General features: G+C 34.9%; 1 protein-coding gene across 15 annotated transcripts in view; it reads left to right on the forward strand.

Annotated features, from left to right (window-relative positions):
* Nucleotides 1-23,888, forward strand: part of MEF2C (myocyte enhancer factor 2C) — a 174,592-nt gene that overhangs the window by 17,218 nt on the left and 133,486 nt on the right. For 9 of the 15 annotated variants that reach the window (XM_032335779.1, XM_032335792.1, XM_032335789.1 and 6 more), the window contains exon 1: nt 3,271-3,370. The exons of 4 other annotated variants lie outside the window; for them this stretch is intronic. The gene's annotated coding sequence lies outside the window, so the exon portion shown is untranslated. 2 more of the 15 variants (XM_032335787.1, XM_032335786.1) reach the window with 2 other exon arrangements.

A 23,888-nucleotide genomic window follows, 5' to 3' on the forward strand; every position in this document is an offset into this window, starting at 1 on the left:
TACCGATGAATAATTTTAAATCTCGGTGACTTTCTATTGTATATTTCTGCACAACCTCTTCTGTTCTGCTTCAAATATGAAGGCTCATGGGAAGGAAACTAATGCTAATATTAACTTAGGTCACACATAATTAAGAAGCTAAATCTGCTGAGGGGAATATCTTATATTTTAAAAGGCTAACTGTGATACATTTCGGATCCAAATTATTTCCAGGTATCCACAGTGTGGGGTTATACATATTCCTGAATGCTTGTACTCTCATTGATAATTATGAGTTTGTTATTAATGTTTATTATTAAATAATGCGTTAAGATGTTAAAAGGTAAAATAATTTATTTTTGAGGGAAAATCATCTAAAACTGAGGTGTACTGTGGTAAATAGAAATAATCTATAATCCATCAAAAATCATATGATTGAGTCATGTATTGCCTATGTCTATTCACTCATGTAAAATAGGCTTTTACAATTCATTACATTAATTTCAGGCATTATGGCAATAAACTTATATGTTCCTGCAAATGTTTTGCTTTGTCAAGGCATTTGTGAATCTAGAAAAAAATTAATTTCATTTTCCCACCATATATAGACATATCTTAGTATTCAAAATAACTATGCACCTTTAAATTTTTGGATTCTTTTTTTTAGAAGTTGTACCTTAAATGAAAACCTGATACAGACTATCTCCGCCATATTATTAAAATGAATTCATGGTAGTAGCAAACTCACCAGATGAAAAACAAACAGGCAAACAAATATACTGTAGATACTAATCTGCAAGAAATATTATTATTTCAGATGACTTTTGCTTTGTGACAGTTTGCCACGCTTTCCTATAATAAAAGCAAGAGATTCATCTTAGCTGTGCTGATAGTCACAGTGGTGATGAACCAGAAGCCTGAAGATTGTTCAGATCTGGTTGTACTTGCCTGTAAAATCAACCTTCTCCTTTCAAGTGAAGCCTTGGGGCAGACACCTAAATGTTGACCCCACTCTTCTAAGAAAAGCTACTCACATCAAATAGCCCCTACAATGAAGCAGGGAGGCTTTTTGAATCACACTGTCCTCACACATTAAAATAGTCTAGAGGCATGGTGCAGAACTTCACAGGAAATGCAACTAGTCATTGGGTTAAACACATAGTGCTGAAAGGAATTTTTTTAAAGTGAGGAAATATCTTTAATTAGCTAGATATTTCAGTATGCACCTATTGTCTACTCCTGTCCGTTCAACGTTTTTATTTCCTGAATGTATTTTCTCTTCTTCCTTTCACAATATTAAAGATTTTTAATTTGATTCACACAGTTTATATGATCTATAGTTCCACTGGCGTGCAATCTTGTCTTTTCATGGTTTGTGTACTAGTTGATGTATTGTATCTTTGGCTTTACTGGGTGTGGTGTAATTGGCTAGAGAGGGAAGGTGCCTAACCCCTAGAAACCTTTCCTGAATCTTGAATATTAACCTATCTTCCCCCCACCCCCACCCCCTGGTCAGGTCAAGTGTTTACTGGGCTTAAACCTTAACATAAGTATCTTCCTTATCAGTCTCTATTTCTGCTTCCTGTGCAGCTGAAACTCTTCAGGATAAGTGAAGTCATCAGCTATCGGATAGGGTAGCCTAATGCATTTGGGAAGTTGGTTTGGTTTACATGTTAATGCTCTGGATAAAATCCAGTAAGGTGTGGAAGAGATAGAAGTAGGAGGAGGGAGGGGGAAATCTCCGAGGAAGCTGCCGCCTCGGTAAATATTTCTAAACTGATTAGAAAGTTCATGGCCCCGCGATGAAGTCGAGATTTCAGAACTGGTAATTATTTTTATTGCTTTGTACATTACTAACACATAGTTAGTATTTCGGCACGCTTTCTGGCCCTCCAACCTTTCTGGACCGAAAACCGCGTATTGTGGGCATGCAGGAAAAGCGCGCTGGAATCGAGTGCTGCAGGCATCCTGGACGGTGGCTTTTACGCGTGAGTAACAGGAGCGCTCGGACCGGTGGAAGAAAGAAGTGGTTAACGCGTCTCCAAACGGGGGGAAAAGTCGCATGAGCAACTATTAGGGTCGCGCTCCTATTGGTCAGAGGAAAGATCCCGACTTTAGAAGGACTTTCCTGCTGGCTGGCTCACAGAGTCCCCGGGGAGCGAGCGCGCTGCAGCCGGAGATGGTTCTCCGAGCGTTCTCAGCCGCAGCGTGGGGAGAGCAGGGAGCCGCCGCTCGCGATGTTGTCTTCATTTCGCGCAATAAAGAATTGTCATTAGGTTTGCGTATGGCATGTGCCATTACCCCACCGTAAAACTAAAATTAGCAAAATGTCAGGAATGGAAAGATTGATTCACCAAGATGCAATTATCATTTAAAAGTGCTTGATTGAGGTACTGATGTTCAGTGATTTATTCTGCATACCATATACATAATTAAAGTAGTGTAGTGGAGTAATTTATCAATCTAGTTGAGACTGGAGGGGTGAGGAGGGAACTGCTGTATGTTTGTTTTATTAAAATGCTCCGAGGTCTAGTCCCGCCCCCCTTTTGCGAGAGTGAAACTGATGATTTCTCTAGCTCGCGAGGAGAGAGTCAACGGTTTGGGATTGTGAGGGAGAGAGAGAGACGGAGAGGAAAAGGCAGCGCGAGGCGGAGGCAAAGGCAAGGGCAAGGACAAAATAAAGGGAAAAAAGAAGGCAAGAGGCACTTCTTAGGACGTGCCGCTTAGAACCCCAAGCCCGTCTGCTCCGTTTTCCCTGCCACCCCCGCCTCCCCTCTCAATATCCTTCCACCACTGCCCCCGCCCCCCCCCCCGCCTTTTTTACGCGATGTTTCAAAGGCTGCGAGCGGCTCTCCTTTTCCCATTCGTCTTCTGTCACTTCCTTCCTGGACGCAGTTTTCTGGACGAGTCTGGTTACTTTTAATCTGGCCGGCTGCTGAGAGCTACTTTCTCCTCCTCCTCCTCCTCGTCCTCCTCCTCCTCCTCTTCCTCCTTCTTTTCCTCCTCCTCTCCTCCTCCTCCTTCTCCTCCTCCTCCTCTTCCGAGCGGCCTCGGCGCGCGCGGATGCGCGGCCCCGAGCGCGCCTCCCCCGCGCGCGCTCCCTCCGCGCGCGCACACACTTCGTCTCCAGCTCTCTGCTCGTTCTGCTCACAGTCACAGACACTTGAGCACACGCGTACACCCAGACATCTTCAGGCTGCTATTGGATTGACTTTGAAGGTTCTGTGTGGGTCGCCGTGGCTGCATGTTTGAATCAGGTGGAAAAACACTTCAAGGCTGGACGAAGTAAAGATTATTGTTGTGTTTTTTTTCTTTTTTTTTTTTTTCTCTCTCTCTCTCTCTTAAGAAAGGAAAATATCCCAAGGACTAATCTGATCGGGTCTTCCTTCATGTAAGTACCTCTGACATTTCTCGAGGAAATGGAAATAGCCTGGGTATTGTCTCTGAAATCTGCATCAATATATTCCACCGCACTAGGTCTATTCCTGTGCCTTTTTGAAGGCTGAAGTTGAGGTTTGTTGTGCATTCTTTTTTATTTTTTTTCCCCTTAATTCCGTGATTTCCTGCTCTGTTGCTGAAAGTAACTTTTTTAGATAGTCTTATCCGTTTGCCATCAGTTATTGAAATCACTCCTGACTCGTTCTTGCCACACCAGTGTGTTTAAAGTTTCATGAAGTTAGTTCACGTCATTAGCATGTTTGATATGGTGGAGTGTGTGGAGCCTGGTCGATTTTAATATTTCACAGAATGTTCTGTGACCTTGAAGTACATGCCTTAAGATTTAGCCGCTAGTTTACTGTGGAAAGATGCTCCTGTGAGTCCCCCCCAGTGACTCTGATTTGCTTTGGGTTATGCTTCTGAGCCACTAATTCTTGGGATTAGTTTGAGCTAAAGCATGGCTGTCTGTCAGAGTATACCTTTGTGCATCTCCTTCCCTTACCAAAGTGCTGGCTTGATAGAGGGCTTCTCAGTTGGTGTGGGCAAAAAGTAATATCCTGGCCACGGTAGTCTACATTTCACAGTTCGTATTGGGGTTCAGTATATGCATTGCTGTTCAGGTCAAGTCAAATTCATAGCTATTTAAAAAGAAACGAGGTTAAGGCACTTTAATTGCCTTCTCTTTGGACTTTGGGTGAAAGTTACCAAACTCAGTGATAAAGTTTGGCACAAAGGCAGTGTATATATAGACAGAACATATTGTTTATTGTATTATTTAAATGCTAGGCAAGGATTTAAATTTAATACTAATGTTATCTTCTTCCCAGAATATGGCTATTAATTCTTAAAGGAAATTTTATATCTGAAACATTTCCAACTATTCTAGGTCCAGAAGTTACCATTTTTTGGAAAAAGCTCTTTTCATCACAATGTAGGAATGTGTGTCTTTTGTATAAAATACCTTTATATGTAAATGCTGACAGTATAATAGGTAGAATCAGGCTCTCTGCCAGTTCTTTAACTGGTCCTCAGTGGAGAATTGCTTTGACACAAACTGCATTTTACTATTGTGAATCTGATACTAACTCTAATAGTCACTGTCTTGTGAAATGGTTAGTGACTGCATATATTCTCTAAGTGCTATAAAGGGAACTCCAGCCACCTCATTATATCAGTCCAAAAAAGTGACCAGCCTCTTTTTCACTGGCACCTTGCAGTGGAATTGTGGTTGCAGGGTAAAGATGTTTATATAGAGTATAATAACTCCATTCCCTAGAGACTTGGAGGGACATGGAAATGTGACCACCTGTGAACCCCGTTTAACCTCTGTATTGCATACTAAGTTTAGCTTTAAATAGATTAACAATCTCCAATTCTCCAATTTGAAACTGAAACATCTTACTTCACTTTTAATATAATACCAGTTTTGGCTAGTCTTTGAAAATGCTTAGTATGTACCAATCTGACACAAGCAGTATTTTTGTTTTTCCATCAGTTTCAGTTAAATATAATGCAGTTAATAAACCATATTTTGTCTCCCCGTGTATGCATAAAAATTACTAAATTAAAAGAAGTAGTTTAAAGCAAGTAGATTCAGAACATGACAGGTAAAATGAGATATGCCTATCTAATATCCCATCTCAAGAGGAAAAATAATCTCTAAATCAAAAATCTCAATTTATTTGTTGGAAAGTACATTTGGCTATATAGTAGACTACAAAGTCAATTTTAAAAGTTTTCATCAAAGCACACTTTAAATTCAATGTTTAAAATATGATTCCCCAGTCATGTTAAGGAGACAATAGTTGGCAGTTATCTTTTCTTCAAGTTTTACTAAACTTTATAAAAATTTACGGTTATTTGATAATGTAATTCACAAAGCTTTGGAGTATTTGTGACACATTTTCCAGACTTCTTACAAAAAAACAGTATTTTCCTTTACTCATTAATTACGCGATTTACATTCTGACTTCCGTGTATGCATGTCAAAGACAATATTAAAGACCTAACTTTTATTAAATATTAATTGGTTTCTTAGGTTTAAAAAACAATGAGCACCTTCTATTAAAAAGTCAATTTTTTACCTTTCCAGAGCTGTTCATACTTTGAAAGTATACAATCACATATATCATTAACTTTTCAAAATAGAAGCATGTAACATTAAATACATGAAATTTAAATAACAAGGACCTTACTGCACCTTGCCTCTTTTCTTCTTTATAAACATACTCAGTTTTCAGAATTTGAAATGGTTTATTCCTATAGTGAAATGGACTGTTTGTTGATTCAAAATTGGATACTGAAAAGTCATCATGTTTTATATTTTTCAGATTTCTATGTATTTCTTCCTTGGCCCTCACTTTTATACTGAGTCAATAGATTGAATAACAGTACAACTATATCTTTCCAATAAATGATTTACTGTATTAAATTTCTTTTATAAAATGCTAAGCTAAATAACTCCTTGGCATATGTTAACATTATATTTCAAAAGTTTCTTCTGTTTATTGTAGAATGTTTTGTGGTTTTATTTCCCAATGCTGCATGCGGTATATTTTGAGTCTTTGAAATCTCAGAAAGTAACAAAAATGGGGAAATATCTGTGCAATAGCACTTGTGCTACATAATCACCAAAAAAAAAATAGTTATTAAACAGAGAAACCTGGCTTCAGGGACATGATTCAAAACAATATGGGAGAATTTCCTATGCAATTAAGGGTTACAGAATGGACTTTAGAGGGATTATCACTAAAGTTCTACTTTCTTTCAAAAGCACATCCTCAGAGAACACACCAGGCAGATTAATATCTAAAATTTATAAAAATGCACATATTCATTTTATGAATATAGTGATTGCCTGGACACAATGAAAAGATTTAATCACTGATGTTCACTCTGTGTGCTGCATGTGGAAGGATAGGTGATTAAGATCCCCGACCTCAGCACTGTACCTTAATCTCATGGGCGCGTGGACTGCCCTGCACTCAGTAAAGCCTGACTGTTCACCGAGATCTGTCATCTTTAGGAAATCAAACCAGATTACAGAGGCAATTCACAAAACCAGGAGCAACAACAGAGTCTGTGCACCTTACAAAAGGCGGATTACGCAGTTCACATGTTATTTTGATAGGTCAAAGATAAAAGCTGATTGTTGAGGAATGGCAAGACTCTCCAATTTCAAATGATTGCCAGATAAGTATACCACAACCCTGTTGCTTCATCGTTATGAAGAGCCATTCAAACAATAGAAAACTCAGTTTTCAAGTGACAGGCTTTCAGTAGGGAAGTAAGAGAAAACATACCCTTTGTGTGTGTGTGTGTATATGTATACATCTATATATATATGTACATATATATATACCTTCATCGCTTAAATTTTTAAGTTCCATCACTTCTTTATGAACACACATCAAGTTCTGGCTGCTTATGTGAAGCAGCTATCATAAGGTTTAAATGCAGTAGGCATTTTCAGGGGCGTTCTAGAGAGCACAAAACAGAATTTGCCAGAAATAAAACCTACACTCATGGTATTGAATAACTGAGCAGAAAATGCATAGTAGTCAATAGCCATTATGTTATTCTGTTCCCAAATATATTCTTCATAAAAATGTGTAATTACATAGTTATGAATCTATACATTTAAAATATATCTTGATAGGTGTTTATTGGTCAAATTATATGTATTTCATGAATGTGATGTACAGATTATTCTTTACAACAAAATATGATGTTTTGAGAGTTTATTTCAGAGAATCAAGTTTTGGTTTACATAATAACATTTTGAAAACCCCAACTTCTTACACATCCACTCTACAGTAATTTCTTGCTTCTTTAAAAATTGAAGTCCTTTTTTACCCAACTGATGCCTCCTAGTGTTTCACACAATAAAACACTAATGAGTCACCCATAAATGTAAACATTGCATTTTCATTGCCTACATTTTCTGTGATACATAAAATTAATATTTATGTGTTTAATTTTCTGTGCATTATTATAAGATAAGAAATTCTATTGAATGAGATGTTTCATCTGAGTGGATTTGTGGCACACATTGCAGCTTTTCTTTGACCATAACAGTATCTTACTAAGTTTTAATAAGTTTATTACCTTCAGTTCCAGTTTATATATTCACTGTTTATATTCACTTATTCTAAGTGAAAACATAAGCAGAATAGTAGAGCTTCCATTTTGTAGGCCTGGAAACTGTATAGCTGAGTTTGTCGGGGAATGCCTAAAGAACATATTGCAAGGGGACTAACCATCCTATTTAAACATTAAAATATTTTAAAAGATATAAAAATTTGCCAACTTTATGTCTTTATATCTACAGATTTCTATGTGAAATGGAATAAAGAAAAAGAGTTTAGGAAAAATAAAAGTAAAGATAAATGCATAGATTTCCCACAAATATGGAGTCTATCACTTTATTAGAAAATAACAAAAAACGTGCCTGGTGAGGGTATTAGTCTATACAATAGAAGGAAGACTCGTTAGAATGTAACTTCTCATGATCAGCAGGTTGTTTTAATGAGGTAGAAGTTAGTGGATACCAACTTTGGTGTGAGTTTTCTGTCGTTAACATCATGGGCATAGACTTTCGATACTTCTGTCCTGTGACAAAGACAGCTTTCTGCTTGTACGTATTTTAGATGGATACTTTAGTTTCTGAATATTTTTTCTTTAAAATATTTATGAAAGGGAGGAGGCATTCCTCTAATGGGTTTAAAATTCAAAGGATACACTCAAAAACCTGTAAAATTTGTGGGCCTCTTCCTTAGTTGTCCTACAACATACATGTGCACAAAAACAGTGACACATTTCTTCCACTGACACTTACAAGGGGTCTCAGCATCCAAATGTAGATACTAGAGTGAACATAGTTCATTTCTGTTACCTGTGTGTGTATCGTTTAGTTCTCCTGATTCAAAACACATATCATTTTAACAATATTTGACTCTCATTTAAGATTTGCTAATTTGGTCAATAATACAGTGCAATTCTGTGCATGTTGGACACATTTCAAAGAATGTAAGGGGGTGTGTTCCTTTCATTTAAGGAAGCAAACATGGAGAAAGGGGTGGACTTTTCCCACAAGAGCTAGATTTCTTCCCTTGGAGAATTGAAGCAAATATGCAGTGTGTAAGTGAATAACAGCATGAGAAAGAAAATAATTTCTAATAGTCTGATGTAGTTAGTGAGCAAAGAAACTGCTAGTTTTTTTTAAGCAGTTGTTATTGATAACCTTTCTCACACTGAATGTTGAAAAAAGTCTATGAAAGTTTATAGTTTTAATATTAAGTAACTTCTGTAAAGTGCACTGAAATTAATTTTGCTCAAAACAAGAATTTAATAGTAACTATTTCACAGATATATTGAGGCGTAAAAGAAGTAACAGGAGCTAGAAGTACTCATTCCTTACCTCTCTCTTTCAAGAATAAGTAGATAACATCAGTGTTCTTGTGTTAGTTGTTTTTGTCTGTGCACGAAAAATAATTAAAATTCTATAACAAAGAATACTGGTGTAAAAAATATTATAAAAAGATTATCCAATATAGTATTCTCTCTTATATTTGAACATTAACTGCAAAAAGAAAAGTCATGTTACTATTAAGTATGGAAATTATACCCGTTATATAAATTCATATTTTGGTCAGGTGATAGTATCAGTAATATTCATTTGTCATCACCATAATGTATTTTTTGTCCATTGTCATTATATTACCCAAGTTAAATCTGTATATTTATTTTTAAAATATACCCAGTGTAAACAAAGTTCAAAGTACATAGGAAGAGAATCTTTTGAGGACATTATAAAGAAAATTGGTGACATTACAAGCGATAAAAACAGTAAACCTATTACGGGCAGATTTCTGCAGGAATCATTACTCTTTAATAATGCAGATGTTATACAGACTTTATTAATTCTTAATGTTGTAAATTTTAAATGAATGGAGCAATGTTGTTCATCCTGCGAGTGGTTGCGATTCATGTAGAATGACAGTGCAGATCTTCTCGTAATGATTTAAATGAAGTACCTTAAACTTGTTTTTAGAGACTGGAGAAACTGATCTCTGAGGCAGTCCCTGGTAAGAACCTGCTTTTTCCAAAGAGCATCCTGAGCATGGTCTGGTTTTCCTCTTGTTTCTTGTTGTCATAGATAAGATGCACATGAAGAATTCATAAAAATTGTTCTCAGATACTGTGGGTCTCTAGCATATAGGATTTAAAACATGATAGATATGGTCTTTTGATAGAATGAGAAGTGTTTTTTAAAATAGCTATAGCTACCTCTCTTTTTTTTTTTTACACATCTATGATTTTCAGCAAGTTAGAATGATAGCACGAGAATGCATCTTTTTCTGAACCCCGAAGATAGGCAGCTTTGGCTTAGATATGCTTATTTATTTGCAAAATTAAAAAGTAGATTTACTAATGTAAATAAGTGGAGACAGACAGGAAAATTAGTCTACTATTTAATAGAGTAAACATGATTTTCTTTTAACCTCCTAATTAATTGTTGACCATGCATAAGGTGTGCAACCAAGGCTTATTATGGAAGACCAGTATTATTGCTTAATGTAACATGAGGCACTGGGATTTCTTTAAAGTAATTTTGAAGATGTGATTATTTAGCAGAAATATTCACTGGAGCATTTTATTTTTAGAAATCATGGTCACACAAGGAAGCCTTTATAGGACCGACTACCTAATTGCAGTCAAAAATCTCTTTAATGAATGAACACACACACACATACACAGAAGACACACATTTTAAGAAAATAATGGCCTTATATTTTTCAATTATTTTGCCACGTTCTTTATATCTGAACAGAAGGTACATGTCTAAGCAGATGTTTTAAGTTATATCCTTCATGTAGGTGAGTCTGTAAATGTACCATTTAACTTAAATGGCTTTGTGGGAAGGTAGTTTGAGGAGTTTAAAGAGGAAAAAAAAAAAAACCTCCAGTTACTATAGTTTCAGCTCGCTCTTTTTAAAAACAGTAATTACACTCAGGATAAAGAAAGAAAAATAAACTCTTTTAATTCTCTGTAACATCCACAGTTTCTGAAGTAGAGCCCTGGTATATTTTTATTTCTGAATATGCAGGGCAGGTACTGGCAACAGAGCTACAGAATGAAAACTTCCTGGCTGCAGACCAGATACAGTGCACAGTGCCACATCATAAACTTCCCCTCTTCTGTCTCGGAATGATTTCAGCCCGAAGTAATGTCCTTTTTTCCCCTTGCGTAGGCTAAGGAACAGAGGGCCTTCTTCCTGGGCAATCGCTTTGGGAAAGGAAAAGCAGAACGTTTCCCCTCTTTAACTTGAAAATTCTGCCTCTTAAATCACTAAGACATTAACTGCAAAGTGGATTCAGTATGTTTCCTTTCTCTTCCCATATTGCAGTGTAGAATGCATAAAACAATAGGTGTAAGATAGAAAATGAGACCTCTTCCCAACCCCTCCTCCAGCACACACAGGCCCAGTCAGATATCTGTATTTTCTTGTTTTGCAGAGAAAAATATAATGGTTTCTTTTCAATAAGGCCTGTGCATTATATTCCAGATATGTTAGGTCATTTTGTGATGCAAATTAACGTGGGGTGTTTTTTTGTACTTATCTGAGGAAATAGCAATGTTCTACCACAGTATGTGGCACTACAGTAATTTTTATTGATAAACACTCACAGTTTTAATGATTACTAGGTCAAAATACAGAGTACAAAGAGGGAGAATATGGGTTTTAGTTTTCAGATTTGGTTTATGTTCGTTTCAAAAGTACAATGTAAGTAATGTGCTTTTTACATACAAAAATAAATCAACTTTTAAATATTTGCATTAATATTCTTTGCATTTGAAACTTTAGTCTGAAAACTCATACTTCTCCTTGTAAAATAAAAAAAATTGTTATAACTGTCTTTAATTACCAATTACATTTTCAACCGATGCCAATGTGATTTTTAAATATCTTATTAAAAATAATTTTTAGCAGCCATGGTTCTTTTCAGTTAGTAGCAGAATTCTTATTTGTATAAAGTAGACAGATTATGGCCAGAACACCTCTCTAAAACTAGCTTCCTCTTGTAGAAATGTATGAAGTCTTAAGTAGAAAATGGTACTATGTAATAAAATATTTGTTCCAACTTTATTTTTAAACTAAATTGATTTAATAGTATACAAATAGTACATAAATGTTAGTTTAGTCATTAACCCACACAACCAATTATTAATTGCCTGTATAAAAGTAACCAAGTCAGACAGTTATATGTAATTTAATTTTATTTCTCTTTAAAATAGATAAGAGATCATTTAAATTAATTTTAGATACCTAGCAGCTATTTTTCTGTGTCTGCAAATGTTTCCTAAAAAAAGTATCAAGAAATTATCTTAAAATGTAAAAGGTAGCTCATAAGAGCATGATCACAATGACCTATTCTTGCCAAAGGTGTTATGAGCAAAGGCCCTACACCTGGCACACTTTAAAGGCTCCTTAGCAAGAAGAAAATATGTTAAACTTTTTTTTTTTTTTTTTGCATGTGATAATATATACTTAGGAGTTGGTAATTTTCTGACATTCATTGTTTACAAAATTAGACACTCTATTTAAAAATCCAGTTTCTACTTTTAAAACTATTTCATTTAGGATATGGTATGAGACTTCTTTATCTTCTTGGGAATTATACTGAACTGTAGGGTAATTTGAATCACCACCACTCAATAAATATTGTTAGACATATTGTAAAGTTCAATTGTTTGATATGTGTACTGAATAAAAGATTTTAAATAGAAAATGGATTGTTTTGCCATTTAAATTATAAAACTGTACCTGATTAAAATATGAATCTTTTGGAGATTTCCATAGTAGGTAAATCTCTGGGCAAAAAAATTTAAAATTTTAAACTGACAACCAGTAACTTACCAAGTACTTTTTTAAGGAGACTGATTTCTATTTACATATGAGGAGTTTCGTTGAGTTTTGGGTGGCCTTGTAGTAAGGGTTCTATGGTTGAGAAAGGAGGTCTTTTCACCCTTCTTCAACCATTCATATGTTAAAAACATATAAATCCAGTCCTAATTCCATTAGGATTATTTTTCTTAACTAAGTGAAGACTAACAACTTGCTTATCTAAAAAAAAGTTTGTCCATTTAATCATTTCTAGTATTTATCCGAAGATGTCTCAGAGTCTTGTATAGGTTATATAGGTTAAAGGGGGGAAAATGATGACTTTTTTCTTTCACATTTCAGTTTTTCTCCCTTTACATAAACCAAAAAGAAATTTCTATGATGACATTAATAGATTTGTAAAGGACCGGGTAAGCTGCTCAGTCCCGTTGCTTATTTTCCTATGGACCTTTGGTTGAAATGAATGGTCATTGTCTTTTTTAGGACTGTTAGATCTTTCTTGAGTTAGTGTGAGCTCTATGTAATTTTTTTTTCCTACTCCCATTTTATAGCTTCAAAACTTAAAGAATTCTTGACTTCATCCTTTTTTTCCCCCCTCAATTTTTTTTGGGGGGGGGGAGGATTCTCTCCTGAGTTCTCTTCTTGCTTCAAAACATTTGGTATTGTGATAAAGCAAGTATACTTTCAACTGGATTTGACTACACATGAGATTGTAGAATGTCTCCTTAAACTTGAGAGATTGATGTGGTTCATCAAGCTCAATGCTATGTCATGTCTAAACACTGATCTTGAAACAGCAAAGGCTACATGATGACACCTTTGTAAGAAACTGCCGACAGCTTTAGAGTCAGTGGATGGTATATCTATAGCAAAGATGCACAGTGTTATAAAGTCTCAGGAGGTGTTACAGTTATCGGACTCGTTGAACCAAATTACGGCTTTCATAATGTTTGTGAAGTGTTGGGCCGAACTCCAAGATGTGAGTGTGTGTGTGTGTGTGTAAAGGGCGGGGCAGGGGAGGTTTAAGTGGAGGAGAGCAGAGAGAGTAAGAGACAGAAAGATAGAGATGAATGAAAGAGAAAGAGAAAATTGGGTCTCTTGATTCTCAAACATAAAAAGTTTGAAGACCCAGTGCCATATTAATATCATTTGTTTAATTACACACATATACACATATGTGCTCCTTAAGAAGAAGGTCCTAAAGTGATAGAGAGTAATGGTTAAGAGTAAGAACCAAAGTGGGTTCAAAATCCAGCCTCCCATTTATTGGTTAATGGATTTAGGAAGGTTATTTATCCACCAGAAAGCCTCAGTTTCAGCATCTGTAAAATGGGGATGATAATACTACCCACCTTTTAGAGTTGTTAGAATGAAACAGGATGATACATTTAAAAGCACAATGTAAGTGGTCAGTAATTAGCAAATTATCATAGCACTATGCTATGTTTTAATCATTTTATCTTCCTTCCAATTATGACCACTTAGAAATGCTTGACGGGATAATTATTTTGAACTTTTTTTCTGATAATACTTTCATAACATTAAAATCAGGTCACTTTGAAGACAAGTCTAATTCTGATGCTTTTGGGTCAATGTTAATGGCTACTAAGAACAATATAGTTTTTTCTCCAAGAAACTCAAAACCTTTCACAGATCAGATGTTGTTAAATATCATATTATTTTTAGAACCGGAAATGGGACCCAAGAAACATAACATTTCATCTATGAGTTTTAAAGGTCATTTATTGAAAGTTCTGAATTCCAGATAGATCATGGCTTAGTTTTGATAAAAACTCAGTTTGGATAATGAGTTTGATGTACATAGAGTTATTAGGTGGTTTTAACTGTAAAGACCGCCTCACCAAGAATTCTAAAGGTTTTTGTTTTTTGGGGGTTTTTTTTGTCATGGGTTTTTTGTGGTTTTTACATTAGTATTATCCACTTTTGAGGGCTACATTAGTATTCTTTATTTTTTTATTATCTAATTTTTTATTACCCAGTTTTGATTGCATGTGGAGACAGAATTAATTAATGAAGAATAAGGATCATTTTACTCAACTTTCTGTTCCTTCACAGTCACTCTTGCCTATAATAGGTATTCTAGAGACAATCACTGAATAAATTAATGACCTGTATTTATTTGTAAAGATAAAATATATTTTTAATCGAATAGTTAAAAATAAGTAAATGACATTCCTATCATGCTTTCTTGTTCCAAATTTAAGAGATTATTTATTTTAATTATAGTTTATCAACTTTGAGAGGATGAACAAATGAACTTGAGTATTTTTCTACATGTGAGAAGAAATATAAAGTAGTACAGAAAATGCAGATTTTACCGAGAATTACACGTTCTAATAACAAAAGTAAACAAATTTGGGTTGGATGTGGATGAAATGGGACTATTTCTGGTCTCAGCGTCTGTTTACCACTTCTTTGCTCAGCTTTTATATTCACTTAATTTCTGGAAGAAATTCATATTTTGGATGACAGGTAATGTCGACAAGGCTTGCCCAGTTTAGACAGCCTGTGGAGTATTAACCACTTAGAATTATTCTCACACTCAAATAATGCCCCTCTAGTGTGCACCTTGCATTTCAGCTTTCTTTTCTAGTCCTGTTTTAATGTAGGGCTAAAGAGTGCTCAGTGCAAGGAATACTTGCAGAGTGGACTTCCCTATGGTAAAACAGCATGGACAGCTCCCAACTCTGCAATCAAGGATGCCTCTAAAAGCTTTAATTTAAAAATAATAATAATAATAATAAGTCTGCATGAAGATGATGGAGCCCTCTAAGGCACATGGGCTTAGAGAATTATTCCCATCTGCAACCCCCTCCCCCTGCTTAGTAGCCCTTTCCAGGGTTATGATTACTGGAAAATGGCTGTTAATCACCAGATTTTTTTTTTTTGACTGCAGCTGCTTCAGTCAGACTACTAATCTATTAAACAACTTCGTCTCCAGTTTAAAATTTGCATTGTATACTGTATAGAATAAATTTTCATTGTAATCAGAACATCCAAGAGAACTTCCTGATATGATTTATAGAAGCACATTTGTTTTTATGGATGGACCTCTAGTGCCATTGAGCCAACTGTTTAAACAATACTGTGGTTGATCAGCATAGAATAAAATATTGTAGCACTAGTGAGTGTAAGCAGCATTTACAATAGTCACATTTGCAGAAATTCGGATTGTGGCATCTCTAGCACTTGGCAGTGTAATACCCACATAATTCAAAACTTAACCTAGATATTTAAAATTTGACTTCAACCTGAAAGGGTTTTTAGAAGTTTAACATTCTTGTACCAGACTGTGGTAGAGTGGTTTGGCCTCTTTTCTACCCTAATGCTTATTACATTTGCCATAATTTGAAGAAATAATCTAAAACCTGAGTCAATATTTGCTGTTAAAAAAGGACAAAACAGCTCTAACTTACAAAGGACCCTTTAAAAACACATTCTTATATGTAAAATTGACAAGCTACAAGAGGTGGTTGGATGAAGTTCATCATGTTGGAAAGAATGTTTCAATTAAAGTTGAGCACTTTCTCTTCCAGGTCTTTTTTTCTCCGTTTTTTATTTGCTGTGCCAAGGTATCCATGTGCGTTTTTCCACTGTCATCTGGCTCATTCCCAGCAGATGCACACAATCTGTTCTGCTGTCACTAACAGGGTTCGGTTTATGAAAAGAATGTGTCAGAACATGCCACTATAGTCACTTTTACAGGTTTTTTTTAAGAGTAACTGAGAATATATGCATTGCCCTAGTTTTATTGTACTCAGCCTTTAAGAGATTTCTAAGAAACTTTTATAATAGTCATAGACCAAAAGCATTCTTCTAAACATATTTTTGACCAAATATTTACTTTTTATTGAAAATAAAATGGTTAGAATTCATAAACCTCTTTAATGATGAACGGAATGTATTCTATTTAAATTTAAGGGTAAACTTCTATAGAAATGTTTAAAATAAAACAAAGATTTTTACAAAAAAACAGATTTCCAATTATCAAATTTACTTCATAGTCATTACATACATACCTTATACTAAAAACAAACCTGCTTTTCTACTCTAATCAAGATTTATTTCAAGAATATTGTGATACACTGTTTAGCGTCATAAATACCAATTATTTGACTTGAAAGATAATACTGGTTTCCTTAAGTGTTTGACATTGTTAAATTAGACCAAAAGCAGTTAAACTATTGAATTATTCTTATTCTGTATAGAGACACATTAAACTGTATAATCTCAAAATACTGTGACATTTTTCTCTTGAAGATATTCACATCATTCTAAATAGGTAGGTGAATATTTCTGAACTTAATTTTTATTTATTAGGTGTCTCTATTCCTATCCACCATTTTAAATAAAAATTCAGTTGTTGTCTTCATAGAAAACAATTTCTCTAGTTTTATACAAATAAAAAAATCCAAGCAGTGGAAACCTGCATTCATTTCTGAAATAAATGAGTTAGCACAATTTGAACTTTTAGGTATATATGTGTTGTAAGTATCTACTACATATATATATATATATATATATGTATATACATATATATATATAATCACATGCGGATAGATAATGGACACATTTACTTTTTGTATACAGATCATGCTATTTATATATCTCCCAGAACTGAAGATTTAAAAATGAACCTAAGTGCCAATTTTAGATTTTTTAAACAATTTTTGATATGAAGAGCAGTTCAGAGTTCAGGAGAATTAAATATTTTTTAATCAAAGTTATAATTCACTTGAGCTAAAAATGAAAATACAGAAGCTACATTAACAAGTGATCACTTATACAAATTAAGCATTAATTATACATATTTATATAGGAAAATTAGTTCTTAGATTTCTGCATAAAGAGAATTTATGAAAAATATTTTAAAGCATAATTTGTGTCAAAATTTTCTGATTACGAAACGGATACATTGTCACATGGACAATGCAAGCAATATAAATTAAGAAGCTTTTTTGCAAACACTTTGCACATTTAGCAAGAAAATAATTTACTTAGAACTCATTGGTTCTGTTGTCACATCATCTTGATTAATTGCTAAATAAATTTTCTGTCTAGAGTTGTATTAAATGATTGTTGTAGGAAGTTTCCATAATACCTAAAGAAAGAGTAATCCTGGTTCATTATATTTCAAATATAGCAATGTAATCTTATCTATCTTATGTTGATTTTGTAATGTTTTCAAGATATGAACAGGGCACATATATTTAAGACGAGTGATAAAGAACAGTTCTGGAGTTCATGTTTTCCTGGCAGCATTTTAATTTATCCATGACTTTTTTATGTCAGATAACTTTACTTTTTGCCTAGTCTTGGTACTTGAATTATTTTGGTTTTGGTAATCCTGAATGTTTGCCATTGGGATAAAAACGCTACTGTACACCAGAAATCACGGGTGGTTAACTAAAAGAATGTTTGGTCAATTCCCATGGGTTGTCAGAGCCTCTTCTCTTCCCAGAGCCATCAGTAAGTGGGGCTGGGAAGAATTGCTGTTGCATATTACAAGATGGTAGATTTGGCCTCGCTAACTAACTTGCCAGTATTAGGACAGAAGTCAGGGATTAGAGAACAACCAGAATCTTTTCTTTTGCTACAATTTGATTATACATACGATCATTTGGAGACAAAACTCCATGAGCAAACTTAATTATATGTATTCTGAATGACTAATCCTTAAAGTCCTCTATCGCTCAAAGTGTAAATACAATCCTAAATTTCATTGGGAATGAAAAAGGCTTGCTCCTTTTAATGAGATTCACAGAACTAAAGAACATTTAGAATATGGTTTGCCCTGTGAAATACTTTTAAATACCAGATCTTCTGAAAAGGTAGGCTCTTTTACTTAATATGCCTCATAAAGAAATAATCTGGGGGCACCTGGCTGGCTTAGTCTGTAGAGCATGTGACCCTTGTTCTCGGGGTTGTGGGTTCAAGCCCCACATTAGGTATAGAGATTTGTTAAAAATAAAATCTTAAAAAGAAAAAGAATCTGATTTTTTCCCTAATTTTATATTTAAAAATTAAGGGAAATGTGGTTTTGAAAATCAAATTTTTCCTGGTTCTCTAGGAAGTGAACTGTAGGGCCAGTTTATCTCAAAAACTTTTTTTTTTGTTGTTTCTATTCTTTTTTTAATTCAAAAAAATTTTTTTTTAATTTTGCCAGTTGCCTCAATTTCTGACATGGGTGCCACCCTCTTTTGTGGTTGGGAGATAATTCTTTCTTTGCATTTGCTTAGTCATAGGTCTTTTGGGGGTAAAGACAGATTATTTTTGTGAAGTTGTCCCCAAAATATGTATTATTCATAGACTAAGAAACCCTTCAAAGAGTCTCTCTGCACGGGTAATGATAGGTTGGACTACAGTGACCAGAAGGCTCTCCAGTCAGCTTTCTTTGGGGAATTTAAAGACAGTTGTATCCTTTTTCCATCTGCATCAACATATGTTGACCAGTTGGTTTTCAATTCATGCTGGCTTGGTGGTTGGAAGTAAGACTGATCTTCTATAAATATATTGATACTTTCAGCTGTGACTTAGGAATTCCGCTTTTACCCAGCATCACCACTAAAGGTATCATTAATAATTCTAATAACTTTTATATGTGTAAAAGGCATCTATTATTAATTTGGAAGTAATCTAATTACAACTATTTTTAGGTAGTGATGATCACAGCTAACATGTTCTTAGAGTTTTATTGTGTATTTGGGCATGTTCTAAGGCCTTGAGGCGTTATATACATTAACTCATTTATGAGATAGGCACCGTTGCTATCCTCATTTTGTAGATGGAGAAACTGAGGCAAACAAAACAAACAAAAACCAAAAATCTAAGCCATTTACCTCAAGTTATCCACTTTGTTAATGGCAGAGCTAGAGCTTCACCCAGATAATCAGCCTCCAAAGTCCACTCTTTTATCCAGTAAGCCAAAATCTCACATACATGATCTCAGCAATTAGGTAAGAAAAAAAAAAAAAGACCTAACTATAGATACTTAATTTTGCATGGCATCTTGGGGAAAAGTATTCAGGAATCCCAGATTGAAATGTTCATAAACTACATTTATGAGATATGTTGGTACTGTATTAAAGAAGCAAATTAATTCTTTGTCTATGATACATATATTGTTAACCTGGAAGGAAAAAAATGTAGCTTGTCAATTATTTGATAGATCTTTTTTTCACAAACAATGTTTTATTCTTATTGGTGAAAATCTGATTTTTTCCAGTGAAATGTGAGCATCTAGTTTTATGTTACCCACCTCCAGTTTGCTTCTCAGTTTTTGAGCTGTTTTGATTTTTAATCTTTACTTGCAGGAATCATATTAGTGCAGATAGGTATTTTGGAGAATTTGAATTAGAGCATACCTTTTAACTTATTTGTAGTTGAAACAGAAAACAAACAATACTTTAAAACCAGATAGAGATATGAAATAAATACTGACACATTAGAACAACTTCTATTCTATTTGAAAACTAAAAAATGTTATACCAAGTTTATTTATCCAATGCATGGCTTTGAGTTTTGGCTAAATATTTCTGTGTTCAGTAAAATACATTCTGAAAAATGTAAAGGGATCAGTTTTAGAATTTTTGTTGTGAGGAATAATACTAATTTCCTTTTCTCTAATAAGCAGTTTTCTTATTTTTTCAAAGAAATATTACCATGCTCTTGACTAGATATGAGGATAAAGAGGTCAGAGGTCAAACTGGACTCAGATTCACCAAATGTATACACTTTAGACTTCAAAATTAATAGCTTCCATATCTTTTCAGACATCGTTTCCTTGCCAAATTTCCAATGTATTTTAGTAACTGCATTTGGTACCGCTTTATTTCACTGTTGAAGAGAATCAAATGCTATTTGGATTACAGTACAAACACCAGAATAACCTGTGTTTTCTGTATTTTAAAATGCTTTTATTAGAAATATGACTTGAAGATTTGGGAATTAGATGGGTGATTTGGAATTAATTGGTTACAGTGATAAATAACCTTCCTGTCATTATTGTGCCCACTGAAAGGGAAAGGTTTGTGTGTTTTATGCAATGTTAAGTGCCACTGGTAGTGCTCAGTATTCATCCCTCTCTTAGTAATGAAACCACTGAGCTAGTTATGCCTACTTCCTAATGTTATTTTGACTACAGTTATTTGAATTCCCTCCTAGAAACTTTGAACTGTAAAGCACACTCTTAAGACTTAATGAAACAACGTATTTATATTTAGTATCCATTTGAGTTCGAAATATACAGGAAACAAGTATTCACTATAAAGGCCCGGATTACCCAAACCTGAGGAGGAAGTCTTAGCTGTTGGATAATTCTATAAAAGATAATTACATAAGGTTATTAGCAATATTTCCGGAAGAAGATTGTGATATAATTGATATTGCATTTCAAAGGCCTTTTAAAAATTTTTGATCAAACAAGGATTAAAATCAGCTAACAATTTCTTACAAACAGAAGCCATTCAAAAACTGAGTTGAAATTGATCTTGCGTATATGTTAAGTGACAGAGTCCTCGGTATAAAACATTGGGTGTCCTTTATACAGTTAATTTAGTGCAGGGATTCTCAATCCTGGCTGATGAGCATTTGGGGAGATTTTTTTTTTGCAAATACGTATACCTGGGTCCCATCTCCAGGTCTGGATTATCTTGGTGTGCTGTGTGGTCATTGCTGTTTTTCAAAGCTGCCTGGGTGATTTCGATGTGAGGCGTGAGTAAGAGACACTATTGAGAAGAAGATAAATGTGAATTTTGAACTTAGTCATAAAACTCCATGCATGCCAGAAGTTAAAGAAACAAATAAGCATATAACTCTGTCCATAAAATGTCTGCTGCTCTTTTCAACATTTCCCCTTGAACATCAACTACAAATTAATTAATTAATCTGCCTGTACATTCAGCAAGTGTGTCATGGGAGGTGGCTTGCGAGGTGTTAGGGATACAAAAGGGAAAGATGGAGTCTCGGCCTTTGAGGAACTCAGTCTGATGAGGGAGATGAACATGTGAAGTTGCCATTATGAGTGTAATGTGATAAATGCTACAATGCCGGTATGTGGAAGGGATGTTTCAGAGATAAAATGTTCAGCTTTTTTTTGAGAGATGACTTCTTGGTCAGGCCAGTATTCAGTAGAAGAAAAGGACACCTAAGGTGAGTTTCAAATGAGGAGTCAAATCCTGAAAATACCCTGGAAAAGGGAATTTTTAAAATTCTCTCCCCTCTGAAAACATAACAATGTTATGAATTTTTTGTATGACCTACCATATTCTTTTTGCCTCCCCATTTGGAGAAGGTGCCCAGGCCTTGTCCAGGAATTTAGGTTCTGTTTCTATTGAGGACAGCTGATGAAAGCTATGAGGATGGTAGTGGGAAGAACCTAGCTAATCCCCATTCCATTCTCTGGCATGACAGAAAACCTCACGGTTATGGATCTTGAGGTAACTTGGAGGACTTGCTCCTGCTCCACTCCCACTCGTGCCCTATTTCCTAGACACAGCTGAAAGGAAGGATGGTCTGATCCAGGCCCTCCCCTGCAATTCACTGTTTTGACAAGGGATGGAACTAAGTCATGAATGAGGGAGAAGAGCATCAGCCATGAGGTACCATCACACAGATACTTTATACAGTGAAGATTCAACATTTATCTTTTACTTAAATTGATTTAAAGAAAACTTCAAGTGATATTTATCTTTTTTTCCTTATTCTAAAAAAGCAAGAACAGATAAATAAAAGTACTTCAGGGATGCCTTACCCCTAGGAAAAAAAAACCTTAGGTACTTCATTTTTTCTTAAGTTTTTTTTTTATTTATTCATGAAGGGCAGGGAGAGAGAGGCAGAGGCAGGGGGAGAAGCAGGCTCCCCGCTGAGCAGAGAGCCCGATGCAGGACTCCATCCCAGGACCTCAGGATCATGACCTGAGCCTGAGGCAGAGGCTTCAACCCTGAGCCACCCAGGCATCCAAGCTTTAGGTATTTTTGAAGTGCTCTATTGAAGGGATTGTAATAAAAGAGAACAAACCTTTAAGACGTAGCAAACCACGGTCTTAGAAGAATCCAGGAGATGGGACTTAGTTTTTCTGTGTTGCCAAACAACATATAACACACACATGCGTGCGCACACACACACACACACTCACACCAGTTTCTCTGTGTATGTCAGAAGGCAGAAAAGGGAAGATTGACAAGAAAATAAATACACTGGTTCCACAAGTTACATTAGAAGAATGTTGCATCATTTCACAAGAAGCCTTACTGTAAAATGAGCCACATGCAATTTTATGTAAGGAAGTTTAGATGGTGGTCTTGGTTATATAATGGAATAAAATTCCAAATCTATAAACAAACTTCTCATTGCAGCTGCTAGACCGCATTACCTCCACAAACCAGATTCTTCACGAAAATAAGCCCAATTTCATATTGGGAGGAAGGAGGGGGGAACAGAGCTGCACGGCTTGATTGTATCATTTCCCGGTGACTAGGGTAGAGAATTAAATTAGTTATGAAAATTGAGACCTTTGATCTAAGGGGTTGACTTTCTGAAAGTCATAAAATGTACGGAGTTTGATCTCAAATAGATAATACATTAACATCACACATACAATTAGAAAATTATCACCTTGAGTAAATTAAGTATACAGCATTGAATTCAATTAGCGTGTTATTAGAGATTTACAAGTCAGTAAATATCATAAGGTGAGATTAATTTTTTTTAATGCAATTGGAAATCCTCCAAAGTTTCAGTAGGATCTAGGTGAAAACAAGTGATTGGAAGCCCGTGAAAGTCTCCCAACGCTGGTTTTGCAGGAACGGGGCATGTTTCTCAAAACTATTTTATCTCAGAAAGTCAGAGTTTTCTATGATTGCAACTCTTGAGAGTCACTGAGGTTATCCAGATGAGTTTTTCTCTCGCATCATGAAATAGTTGAGAAGCTCTTTCATGGGAATCAGCTCATAAAGAGATAAAACTAGTAAATTTCAAGAACATGCTACATTCAAATAAGATAATGCTACAACGTAGCTGTATTGTGGTGTTACATTTCTAGGAACATTTAATACAGTGGATTTCAGATCTGCCTTTACATTTGACTTCTTGGAGAGCTTTTTAAAAAAAAATTTTGGATAACGAGCTTCAGTGATTATGATTTCATTGGTCTGGGATGGGTCTAGGTATCAGGACTTTTTAAAAAATAACTGAAGTGATTCAAATGTGCAGAGTTGAAGAATACTGTTAACATTCAAAAATCTTTAGAACTTTGAATTATCTTTGAACACAAAGTTAAGTAGATACAGAATATTAGCATTATTTTCCCTCTTAACCATAAAATTGAAAAGAAAATAAATAAAATTAATTTCTTAAATTACAACAGGAACATTATTTCTTCCATAGAATCTTCCCTTTCCCAGTTTATGAGACCAGCTGTATCATTCCAGTTTCTAAATTATTGGCATTTCTAAAGATGAAATAACAGGGGAAGTGATGAACTTTATAAATAGACTGTCTAAACTATTTGGCATGAGGGGTCAAGATGTAGGCGAAGCTGGAAAAA

Source organism: Mustela erminea, chromosome 3 (assembly GCF_009829155.1).
Source record: "Mustela erminea isolate mMusErm1 chromosome 3, mMusErm1.Pri, whole genome shotgun sequence".
In the NCBI taxonomy this organism is placed as follows: domain Eukaryota; kingdom Metazoa; phylum Chordata; class Mammalia; order Carnivora; family Mustelidae; genus Mustela; species Mustela erminea.